This window comes from Otolemur garnettii, unplaced genomic scaffold, assembly GCF_000181295.1.
Source record: "Otolemur garnettii isolate 467f Iridium unplaced genomic scaffold, OtoGar3 scaffold00082, whole genome shotgun sequence".
Lineage (NCBI taxonomy): Eukaryota > Metazoa > Chordata > Mammalia > Primates > Galagidae > Otolemur > Otolemur garnettii.
Genome location: NW_003852477.1, coordinates 7,809,805 through 7,822,010, shown reverse-complemented (window position 1 = coordinate 7,822,010; position 12,206 = coordinate 7,809,805). Strand labels below are relative to the sequence as shown.

Here is a 12,206-nt window from a genome sequence, read left to right as displayed (position 1 = left end):
AAGATACAGCTCCAGTCAGATAGGGCCTCAGGGGAGCTTTGGTCACCTGCAGGTGGGCCTGTCCACCCCCACCCAAGTCCTCTACCAGCTGCTGCAGGAGCCCCTTGGGTGCCCTGAATGCACACCGGTGTCTACTTTATGGACATCAAGGTTGGCAGACAGGGACCCCATGGGTTTGGTGACCCTGCCAACATCAAGAACAGCCTGGCAGGTCCCAGCCCAGGCCCTCACTGCCCTCCACCTTGCCAGCTCCCATCTCTTCCAGGCTGGGGATTCTGCTCTCATCGATGATTTTGACCAAGTGGTAAAATGCTTCATATCCAATCCCAGACAGGGAGGGCTTCACGGTCATCACTGCTCATTGACAGCCTCTGGGAGATTTTGTGATAGCTAAAGACTGAGTCCCTACTAAGGGACCAAAAACACACTGGCTGTGCCCTCAGATTTTGGGGCTGAGAAAGACAGATGCCTGGGGGTAAATGGCCTCTCAGTGAGCAGAAGTGTCCAAGTTTCACAGCCCGACCACCCACTCACCGGGTGCAGCCCTGGCACTGGAGACCTGCTCACATCCCATTGACCCTGTGTGCAGTCTGTTATACCACCTCCCCACTTTACTTCCCCTGCACCCACTATGGCCCCCCACCAGCCAAACCCACATGCTTCCCTGTCCCCTCTCCACCTCCCGTCCCGTGGGTTATTACTTTGTCCTGCAGCCTCCAGTCCCACTAGGTCCCAGGCTGACACATCTTGCATGCCCCGTTCATATGAAACCTCCAGGAAGGAGACAGCCCCCAGGAAGGAGACAGCCCTCCCCATAACCCCTTTCTAGACCCTTTCCCAGGTCTTACCCCATTCATGGTGATTAGCCCTTGGGTGCCTGGCTTGCCTCTGTCCCCTGGGCACATGCCTTTCCCTTGCCTGGGCTGGTGTGCTCCAGCGGAAGCACAGGGGCTTATGCAGGCCAAGTCAGATTGTGAAGGGCCTGAATCCCTGGGGAAGTTCGCATCTGAGACCAGGGGCCTCTGTGCAAAAAGCTCATCGGGGTGGCCAGGAGAGATGGGTCACAGGGAAATAAATGGATGTCTGGCCAAATGGGCCAGGAGCAGACAGGAAGTGGACATTGAAGTCTTAGGAGAAGGGAAGAAAAGACCGACACCCTCTCTGCCTCTCTCCAGGATGCCAAACTTGCCGAGGCACCAGAAGCTCAGGCCTGGTCTCCTGGATGATGCCAGTCTGATAGGACTGCTGCTTGGCATTGAACTCTAGCTGCACATGTGCCACACTGCAGCCAGGTCACAGCTGTTGTCCCACTTATGGTTGACAGAGGTGGTGTCCTAAAAGGGAATTGGGCACAGGGTAGTCCCATGAAGTCCCCTGGAGGCATTGCCGCACTCCCTGTCAGCCTCACTGGGGCCCCCTGGTTGCCTGTCCTGTTCTGTGTCTGGGGTACCATCAGGAACATGGTAGACGAGGCCCCAGCCCTCTTTAGATGAAAAGGGCTGAGTCTCCTCTCCCAGATAAGGGGCCAGATGACCTGTGCTTGCTAGCCAGGGAGAAGAGAATCTGGGAGAAACTGAGTCCACAGCTAATCCACAGTGAGGGCTGGCAGATGTCAGAGGGAGCTGAGTGCTGATTGAGCGTCTCTTTACTCAGTTTACCTGAGGGGGCTGGAGCCAGTGCACCACAAGGGCGCCATTGCAGGGCCAGAGAGGGATGGAGGGAGTGGGGTGCTGGGGCCAGAGGGCATCCAGGGGCTGCCAGAGAGGCCCTTCATACCACTACAAGAATGCAGGACACACTCATTAAGCAGGCCCTACAAAGGGTTCTGCGGTCTCGGTTGTCCCCAGAGGGACAGCTGACCATTGTGGGGTTGGCAGGAGAAGGGGTTGCCCTTCTGTGGGCACTGGGGAAGGAAAGGTTAGAGTTTGGGTCAGAGTCAGTGTGAGGGATAGAGTTAGGGTTTAGCGTTAGGGTCAGAGTCAGGGTCAGGTTAGATTTAGGGGCTAGGAGTAGAGTTAGAGTGAGGTCAGGTTGACATCAGGTCGGGGCTTACCTGGTTGGCTTTGTGAAGGGTTGTACAGACACATGCTCTGACATTTCCTCTTGTGGGCAAGAACCCAGGATGGAGTCCAGGTTGCCAGGGTCTTGGCCTCTCTGTGACCTTGGCCAAGTTTTTTCTCTAACTAGGGCCTGTTAGCTGTCTGTAGAAAAGGAGATACACTAGTACCCCTGTTCTTCCATCAGCAGCATCCACTGCTGAGAAAGGCAGCCTGGACTCTGGGTGCTTTGAAGAGGGTGCCAGGCTCGGGCTAAGCACTATAAACCCTTTATCTCCATTTCCTCCTGACCGAAGCACCAGGAATCACAGCCCAGGGAACTGAGGCCTTGGGAATAGAAGGAACACGTGTTCTTCCCCTCGATAAACAGTGGGCTGAGTAGCTAGGTAGAAATTGGACCCACACAGTCTCACTCCAGAGCCCAGGTGCCACCTGGCTGGGGAGCCTAGAGCCCAGGTGTCTAGTCCCCTGTCCTTGCCCACCCCCCAGAAGTTGCTTCTAGATGGGCAAGTCCCTCCCAAAGCAATCTTCATGTGTGTCCCTTGGCTGAGGCCTGGCCCCTGAGGTCCAGGGTGTCTGGGAAGAGGTGGGGTGAAGGAAGTGTGGTTTGTTCCTTCCCAGGGTGTCTGGGAAGAGGTGGGGCGAGGGAAGTGTGGTTTGTTCCTTGGGGGTGGGTGGATGTTGGCAGGCCCAGTGACCAGTTTAGCAGTAGCTATGGTCTGGGAGAAGCACACAAGGGCATGTTTGTTTTGTTTGGAGGTAGTTTTTTTGGCAGTAGAGGAAGATCACAGGGTGCCAGCAATAATACCACGAGGCTAAGGGCGACCTCATCGGTGTCTAGAAAATTAGCCTTGTTTTTTTGCTTTGGTAGGGGCGGTTCTCCCTCCAAAGTCAACAACAGTCCTCAGTCAAAGGTCTTCTGTGAGGGGAGTAGTGATTGTCTGGGACAAGGTGATCATAACATTCTGAGACAACAGGTGGGGAACAGATGTCCTATAGGTGACCGACAAAAAGTGCTAATGATCTAGGCTTGAATCTGACCTCTTGAGGTCTAAAATGTTCCTTCCCCACTAGTGGAATTGTTCTTTTAAAAATCCTCACCACTGCCTGGGCATAAGGCTTTTTCTTCTAGTGCCAGTTACTGGGGTGGCTGAGGTGGGAGGATCCCTGAGCTTAGGAGTTTGAGAACAGCGTAGGCAGAGATCCAGCAACCTCATCTCAACAAAAAGAAAAAAAAAAAAAAGAAGAAGAAAAAGAAAAAGGCTGGGCATGGTGGCTCACACCTGTAATCCTAGCACTCTGGGAGGCTGAAGAGGGCAAATTGCTTGAGCTCAGGAGTTTGAGACCAGCCTGAGCAAGAATGAGATTCCCATCTCTAGGAAAATAGAAAAACTAGCCAGGCATTGTGGTGGGCACCTGCAGTCCCAGCTACTTGGGAGGCTGAGGGAAGAGGATCACTTGAGCCCGAGAGTTTGAAGTTGCTGTGAGCTATGAGATCACAGCACTCTATCCAGGGCAACAGAGTGAGACCCCCAAACAAAAACCAAAACCAAACATTACCATTTCTAACCCATCCCAGCTGGACTAACCTGTGGGTAATTACTATGTAGTATCCTAGATGTGTGTGCCACATCAGCAGGACTGTCTTAGGAGTTGTCATAGTTGTGACCATTATCATCTACATCCATAACCGTCCAGATCCAGCAAATGTGACCAGGAGGTAGGAGAAGCATCAGATTACCATCTCCCACTCCCAGCTGCTTGGCTGTCTGCAGGTTCTGGTAGCCTGGTTTCCCCAAGGTAGGCTGGGGAATGAGGGTGGAAATGGGGGAAGGGGGAGAAAGCCTCTTGTGTGGTCGGGTTTCTCACAGCTAGTGTAGGCCTTTTCTTATTCCCATCTCCACCATATAATTAAACATTTTGTTTAAATGAGTGGTACTTTTTTGATGAATTGCCTTGTGCTTTCAGGTTTTTTTTTTTTTTTATCCATTTTATTTTTTAATGGCACCTGCTGGCTGTGGGTGATAGGGAGATGGGGGGCGGAATGTCCTCTGATAGTGGCCCACTGCTGGCACTCTGGCATAGCTGCAGCTGGGGGTGTGGGTGCAGGTGGGATTCCACTGATGCCTGCCTTACTTCTTGGATGTCCTGTTGTCATTTGATGGGAAGTGCCCACTTTATTGATGTCTTCCTCCAGACCCACCCTAGACCCATGGGGACTGGGAAGACTGGTAGTGACTACACGAGAAGCTAGTCTCTCAGTGTCCACCTAGCCTAGTTAATTGCCACTTTAGGGGTGTGTGGGCAGTGTCTGTCTGGCCATTGCTGTACTTAAAACACCAGGGGACGCCTTTTGCTGGTACATTTTTTCGCAACAGGCCCCAGTCGCATAATTGTTTGGTCACGTGGCCTCGGTGGGAGGGTGGTCGGCAGCCTGTCAGATGGCACATGGCTCTTCCCCATATTCCGCATTGCTTTGCTGGTCCCATGTGGCTGGGCGGTGGAGCCTGGTGGGCTCCCAGCTATTCACTTGTCCCACTGCCATGGCGGCCTTCCCCCTTGGGGGCATTTTTACAGTGAGGGGTGCATGGTTACCTGACTAAAGGACTCGCAGACTGGGCTGAAGTGCAAAGCTACTCTCTTCTTCCAGGGTCCTGACCTTGCCTCCCTCTTTATTCTGCCCTCAGTTGTTTTACGAAAAAAATGCCTCTGAGCCTGTGACCTCTCTGGACATCAGCAGTGGCAATATTCAGTGGCTGGCTTCAGTTCTGCGTCTTGCTACTCAGCCCCCAAATGGTCTTTACTAGGTAGGAAGGAGGCACACTGTTCCTCTCCTCTCACTGCCCCTGGGTGACAGTCTGCCGGGGGGAACCTGGGCTGTGTTTCACATCCCTCAGTTTGGCCAGCATGTCTTTTCCGCAGAAAGGCATTGCAACCTTCTGACCCACACTGAGGGCCAACTTGTTAAGTGGCGAAGCAGTTCCCAAGTGACAGTTTGGTGGCTACATCACTGTAGCAGCTGGTAGACTCAGCACGCTTCCAGAGATCAAGCCAGTAATGGTTGGTGAACCCACACAGATTCAGACAGTTAATTATTTACAAAGACAGCAGAAGCAAGATGAGCATGTCACATTCTAAAACTCTGGTCTCACAGTCTGACACGGAATCAGAGGGGCTGGGTGAGAGGCAGCACCAGCATCAGGTGGCTCAGCCAGTGTGGGGCTGCCTCCAAATTATAGCCAAGCAATTCTGTAGCCTGCAGCTGTACCCTAAGGGTGTGTGTGTGTGTGTGTGTTGGAAAGTCCTGCCCTCAACTGAAACTAGGAAGATGGATGAGTGGCCGTGACATGGCTTCTCCCCAGGCTGTGTCCGTTCACTCCAGGAGAAGTGGTAGGATGTTCAGCAGGCCTTGTCTGGGTGGTCTCTGTGAAGATTTGAAAGGTCCCCAGGGTGCCATGTGGAGCGATCGCCTGATTCCAAACAGAGCTCTGACATCCCTACCTATTGCATCCTCAGAGCACAGCTTTCCTTCATGCCCAGTCAGTCCCAGAGAGCACACTTTCCAATCCTAGGAGATCTGTGATTTCTCCCTCTCTGTTGCCACCTGGGTCCCCACAGCAGGCTCAAAAACATCTGCTTCTCTCTGCCCACATATGCCCTTTACTCCAGGCCCTGGTCCCCAGCAGACTCCTGTGCCAGCCTCCTGCCTGCTCTTGCTGCTGCCTCTTCTGCCCACGCCAGCCAGCTCCTCACATTGCAACCAGACAGCTCTGTGAAATCAGCCCCTGCTTACAACCCTCCAGTGTCTTCCCAGTGCCCCCGGAATCAACCCTGCCTCTTTACCTGACCCACAGGGCCTGTCTCTGAAGTCAGCCCGAGTTTCCTTGCTGGCCCTTCATGATCTTTCCCTGCTTCTCTCTCCAGGCTCACGCTACTCTCGCCACTTGTCTCTCATTCCTGGAGCCCACCAGGCCTCTCCAGCCTCATGACTTCTGTATTGGTGTCCTCTGCCTGGCCCCTCCTTTCCCCAAAGCAGTCTCATTCTCAGCCTCTAGGTTTCTGGGCTAAGCATTGCCCCCTCCAAGGGGCTCCCTGACCTCTACTGCTGCATCACCCTCTGCCTCCATCCTCTCATTGTGCACTTTTTGTCCTTACTGACACCATCTCCTCCTGGACTGGGAGCTTAGGCAGGCCAGGGAGAAGCTCATCCATGTTGATCATGGACCCGCCTTACCCCAGGGCCTTGACCTGTGCTTTCTGCAAGTCCACCAAGTAAATACATGACAGCAAGGAAGCTGCAGCTCCCCAGCACCTTCTGTGGGGTGCTGCCTCTCACCTGCCCCACCTCTGATCCAACAATAAGTTCAGTGAATGACACAGCATGGGACTCAAGGCAGCTGTCACTGCACACTGTATACTAGTCTGGGGTTGGAGGGAAGGGTTCAGTGTGACTCTAGATGGGGGCTTGAACACCTCAGAACACTTCAATGATAGCCACAAGGCTGGGGAGGGAACCTGGGCTCCAGGGAGCCTGGGTTCCAGGAACCTGGGAACTTGGAACCTCTGCCCCCACAGGACCCTGCTCCAAATTTAAGCAGTAATGTATGTTCAATCAGGGAGAGCAGGGAAAGAGAATGATAGGGGCTCTAGACTATCTCACAGTGGAAGTAAGAGCCACTGGCCCCTCGGTACTGGGGCTGGATTGGGGAAAGGCAGCCCTTGCAGAGACTTGGAGATCAGTTTTCAGGCTTCCTGCCCTGAAGTGCAGAAGGCGGCAAGGAGGCTTTGCAGCATCATCTCTCTCCTCAAATTCACACCCACAGTTTGCCGAGTGGGAAATCCCTCAGCCCTGACCAACTAATAAATCAGGACACAGGGAGGTGAGGGGTGGGCATAACATGTGACCTCCGGGAGGGGAGGGAAGAGGAGTGGGAAGTCATGGCCTGGGCAATGGAGGACGAAGCCGCAGGGCTATGTGACCCTGTGCCACATGGGACTTGGCTGCCTCCCTTGGCCCTTGGGAGTCCTACAGTCCTTGCCAGGCAGTGTGAACATAGAGTTATTAATAACTAGGGTACTTGGGGTGCCTTTGAGTGGAGCCTGCTTTTAGCTGTGACAGATGAGTCTTTCTACTAGGAACAGTGACATCTTCCGGAGTGACATCTTCTGGAGTGCACAGAGTGGCACTCTGGAGCTGGGGTGGCTGCACCTGGAGCAGGGCAGGTTCTGGGTCTGTGTGAGGGGAATCAGTGAAAGCCATCAGTACGGGGCCAGTGGCCTCGCCACCTCTCATCCCAGTCCTTGAACTGTTACTCCAAGGCCTGCCTTCAGAGGCAAGCACTTTCCTCCCACACGATTGCTGTGATCCTTGTGAAAAACCTTCTAAGGGGGGTTGGGAAGGACAGTGGGAAGAGACAAAAGGGCCAGCAAGCACGTGGGAGACCAAGCCTCAGGGAACCACCATTTCATATAAGAAGGGATCTTTATGCTCAGTGTCATACAGCCAATTCAGGCTCAGCATCAGACACCAAGAAAACATTACACTGCTGGTCTGCACACCTGTGCACAGTGCTGATGAGCTGCTGCAGGCTGCCTGGCTACCTCCGACACTAGCGCCAGACTCTGTTAATCACTAGTTCATGCATTTCATTTGGTTTTGGCTCTAGGCATCCTCTGGGACAGCACGAGTGACAGCAGACAATGTGCTTATGCAGTGAACCTTGCCAATGCCTCTGAGGCAAGGTGACCTTGGTGAGCTGAGTGGTCATTAGCTCCCTGTGCACTGGGCCCTGCTGGAGAGAGGGCCTGAAGGCATGCCCAGTCTGTGCGGTCAGTGGTCTGTGTCCACCCTCTGTCCCTTTAGGGACAGAGAAGGGCCAGTCTTGGCAGACTGGGTATGGTGGATGGGGGAGCGGGCAGGGGAATGGCAGGGTTAGTGGCTGCAGGTGAAGGGCTGATGTTCCCAGAGTGCCAGTTGGGAATGGAGAGCTCAGGCAAAGCCAATAAGAAAGACCTTCAGAACTTGAGGCTTTCCCCATTCCCTGATGTTCGGCCCCCCTGACTTTTCTTCTCTGTCCTAGTGATGGTTTCAAATGTATCCAATCCACCAATTCTTCCTCACTTGCTATCAAGTTGCCAAAGCTCTGGCCCTCCCCCTAAGTCATGGTGGGTACAGGAAGAGCCTCTGAGGCTGGGGAGAAAAGGCCACACAGCTCCTGCCAGTTCTCCTGGGAAGCGAGTTCTGGGAGCCTGTAGCCACCACACGGGAAGCATGACATCCTCAAGCTGCCATGTAGGGACACCACAGAGGGAGACCCAGGAGTCCTAACTCATCTAGCATATGGTGGTCTGGGTGTTCCCACCCCAGACACTGGGCATGTGAGAACTCTCTGGGACAGCTGCAGCATCAGCCACTATCCGGCTGGCACCTCCAAGCAACAGATGCCAGATTGTGAGCAAAATAAATAACAGCAATAATTCCAAGCAACTGTTTCAGATTGAAAAAGGTAAACAGAGACTCTCCAGCATGCCCCTTTGATGGGTTCATTTCTTTTTCTTTCTTTCTTTTTTGTTGTTGCAGTTTTTGGCTGGGACTGGGTTTGAACCTGCCACCTCTGGCATATGGGGCTGGTGTCCTACTCCTTGAGCCACAGGTGCCACCCCTCAATGGGTTTATTTCAGCTTGCTGGTAAACTCTCAGCCTGTGCCTGGTCTCCCTGGGAATGACTCTGACCAGCCCCTGCTGCCAACTTTACCTCCTCTGCCTTTCCTCAGCTCCCTGAACATCCCTCTTGTGGGAATTTCTACTCTGTAGCAACAGGATGCTTTTACTTTCTGTGATTGGCTTTCATGAAATCTCATTGCTATGCCAATGGTGTTGAGCTAGAAGGTAATTTGGAATAATTTAGTCTAAAAGTCAAATCCTAATCTATCATTGAAAAGGCATTCAATATCAGATGCAATGTTTAACGTCTGTTAGAAAAATAATGATGATAATTAATTATTGTGGGTTAAAAGGCAACTCATTGTCATCTTTCAGAGTCTTGGCTTCATGTCAGCTTTTGGCTAGACTTTAAAAAAAACAGACTTTATTTTTTTGAGTAGTTTTAGGTTTGCAGAAAAATAAAGTCCAAAATGCAGCATCCTCATGTACTCCCTACCCCAACGCACACACAGCCTCTCCTCTACTATCAATATCCTGCCCCGGAGGGGTGCATTCACTACAACTGATGAATCTTCATTAACGTGTCATTATTGCTCATGTCATTATTGTAATTTAAATGTGAGTTTACTCTTGCTGTGCACATTCTATGAATTCTGACAAATGTATAATGGCATGTACCTATCATTTACAGTATCATACAGGACGGTTCTACTGCCCCCAGATCCTCTCTGCTTAATCAAGATGGTGTGGCACTGGTCTACAGACAGAAATGTGACCAGCAGGATGGACTTGAGAGCCCAGAGATAAGCCCTGCATAGACTGCCAAATGATTTTTTCTTTTTTGCCTTTAACCAAATTGTAGACATGATTTTTGAGAGGGGTACCCAGACTACAAAATGGAGAGTTTCTTCAGCAAATGTTGAGAAATCTGGATATTCACCTGCAAAAGAATGCAGCTGGACTCTTATCTTACCTGATATGCAAAAATTAACTTGAAGTGGATTAAAGACCTACATGTAAGACCTAAAACTGTAGAGCTCCGAGAAGAAAACACAGGGGAAGAACTTCTGTATCTAGGAAGATCTCTTAGACATGGCGCCCAAAGCACAGGCAAGAAAAGCAAAGGGGGACAAATGAAACTACATTAACACTTAAAAATTTGTGCAGTCAATAAAGAGAAAAGGCAACCTATAAGATAGGAGAAGATACTTGTAAATCATGTATCTTTTGAAGGGTTAATATCTGGAATATGTAAGGAACTTTTACAACTAAACAATGATCAAAAAGAAAAATACAATACCCAAACAACTTGATTAAAAAGTTGACAAAGTAATTGAATGGAAAATTCTTCAAAGAAGATAAACAAATGGCCAACAAACATCACTCATCATAAGAAAGACACAGATCAAAACCACAATGAGGTATCACATTATGCCCATTAGGATGGCCACTATCAAAAGAATAGAGAATTTGCCAAAAATGTGTTGGCAAAGATGCAGAAAAAGTGGAACTTTTGTGGAAAAGTTCTAATTTGTGTTGGTAGGAGTTTACAGTGATGTAACCATAATGGAAAACAATATGGAGATTCCTCAAAAACTTAATAATACTGTGTTTCCCCGAAAATAAGACCTACCCTCAAAATAAGCCCTAGCAGAATTTCTATGCATTTGTTAAATATAAGCCCTACCCCGATAATAAGACCTAGTGATGGGCGTGGCTATGCATCGTATCTGAAGCTGAGTGCTGAGGCCAGCCAGGCCAAACGCCTACACTCTCACCAGCTTTGGCACCTGCCAGGGAAAGGCAGAAGCCAGACAGGGGCCGTTCCCCTAAACCGGGAAGAGCTGCTTGGACAGGCCCCATCCAGCTGAAGTTGTCCCTTTACGCTGGTTCTTCAGACCCTGCCCAAACTCCTACCTCTCCATGGCCTGCCTGACTAGGCTGGCAGTTCCACCTGTTCACACTCTGCCCTAGTGCCCAGGGCGGACAGTGCCTGGACCCTGGGCCAGGCCCAGCCCATCTGTATGTGTGTGTGTGTGATGCTACCTTTTATCCTGCCCCTGCCAGGGCCCTGCATACACACAGGCATGCATGCACACACTGGCTTGGGATATGGCCCCCAGAGCTCCTGCCTGAGGTGGACCTTATGAAAACGTTTCTGTGCCTGCTGGGTAGGGCACATCTGAGGGGCCTGGCTCCAAGCCTGCAGGGCCAAGGGCCACAGCCAGACAGGGGGTGGCCCCTGGATTCAGGCACATGACCACCACATGAGCATACACCCATGAATGTCTTGTGTGCTTATCTGACATGCATCCCCCTTCCGGGTCATGCAGACACTCTACCACTACCACACACACATCTCATGCTGTACACCTGGAGGCAGCTCACGTCTCTCATGCCCAGTGTCGGTGCACATCTACCTCTCATATCTGCCCTCTCTTACCCACCCAGGGACATCCAACAGCTCCTTCCTGACCTTCCCCTCTTCCTCTAGCCTCGAGGTGCCCTGCCCAGCAGGGCGTGTGAATCTACAATGGGAGTCCTGGGCTGTACAATGGCAAGTGTGTGTGCCATTGCATGCCCGTGCCTGAGGCTGCCTGGTGCCCCTGTGCAGGGTCTGTCAGATGAAGCTCGTGTCCTGACTCTTTTGAGTGCATTCACGCACTTACACTTGGCCTTATGTACACAGCCTTACTTGGCCGCCCGGGCCATGTAGGGATTTTATTGGACGCGAAGGTAAATAAATTATATATATATATAGGTAGATAGATAGAGATAGAGAGAGCTAACATATATATAACTATATATATATATATATATAGCTAAAAAAAAGATGACTTCCAGAGAAACATGACTTAACTGTATTTGAATAAATGTAGATTGTTGTATTATACTTAATAAAAATAAGACATCCCCTGAAAATAAAACCCTAGTTTGTCTTCTTGAGAAAAAATAAATAGAAGACAGTGTCTTATTTTTAGGGAAACGTGGTAGTATTACCATAGGATCCAGCAATCCCACTTTTGGATATATAGCCAAAAGAATTCAAAGCAGGACTTCAAAGAGATATATTTGTAAATCATGTTCATAGCAACATTATTCACAATAGTGAATAGGTGGAAGCAACACAAATGTCCATGGACAGATGAAAGAAGAGAGAAAATGTAGTCCCATTTTCAGGAAGGACTACATGCATACAGTGGAATATTACATAGACATTAGAAAGGGAAATCCCACAATATGAATGAACCTTGAAGATAATATGCTAAATGAGCTAAGACAAATACTGCGAAGTATCCAAAGTAATCAAAATCATAGAAACATAAAGTGGAAAAGTGGTTGCCAGGTGTTGGGGGAGATGGAGGAAAATTAGAGTTTATCAAATTATAGAGTTTCAGTTTTGCAAGATGAAAAATTTCTAGAGAGCTATTGCACAATATGAATATACTTAAGACTACTGAACTATGTACCTAAAAATGATGAAG

At 50.4% G+C, this 12,206-nt stretch overlaps 1 long non-coding RNA gene across 1 annotated transcript; it reads left to right on the top strand.

The window, feature by feature from the left end:
- Positions 1–7,751: 7,751 nt before the first annotated feature.
- LOC111726826 lies at positions 7,752–9,975 on the top strand. Its single transcript, XR_002774516.1, has 3 exons — positions 7,752–7,808; positions 8,138–8,563; positions 9,413–9,975. It is a non-coding gene; the product is annotated as an uncharacterized LOC111726826 (long non-coding RNA).
- The last annotated feature ends 2,231 nt before the right edge of the window (positions 9,976–12,206 follow it).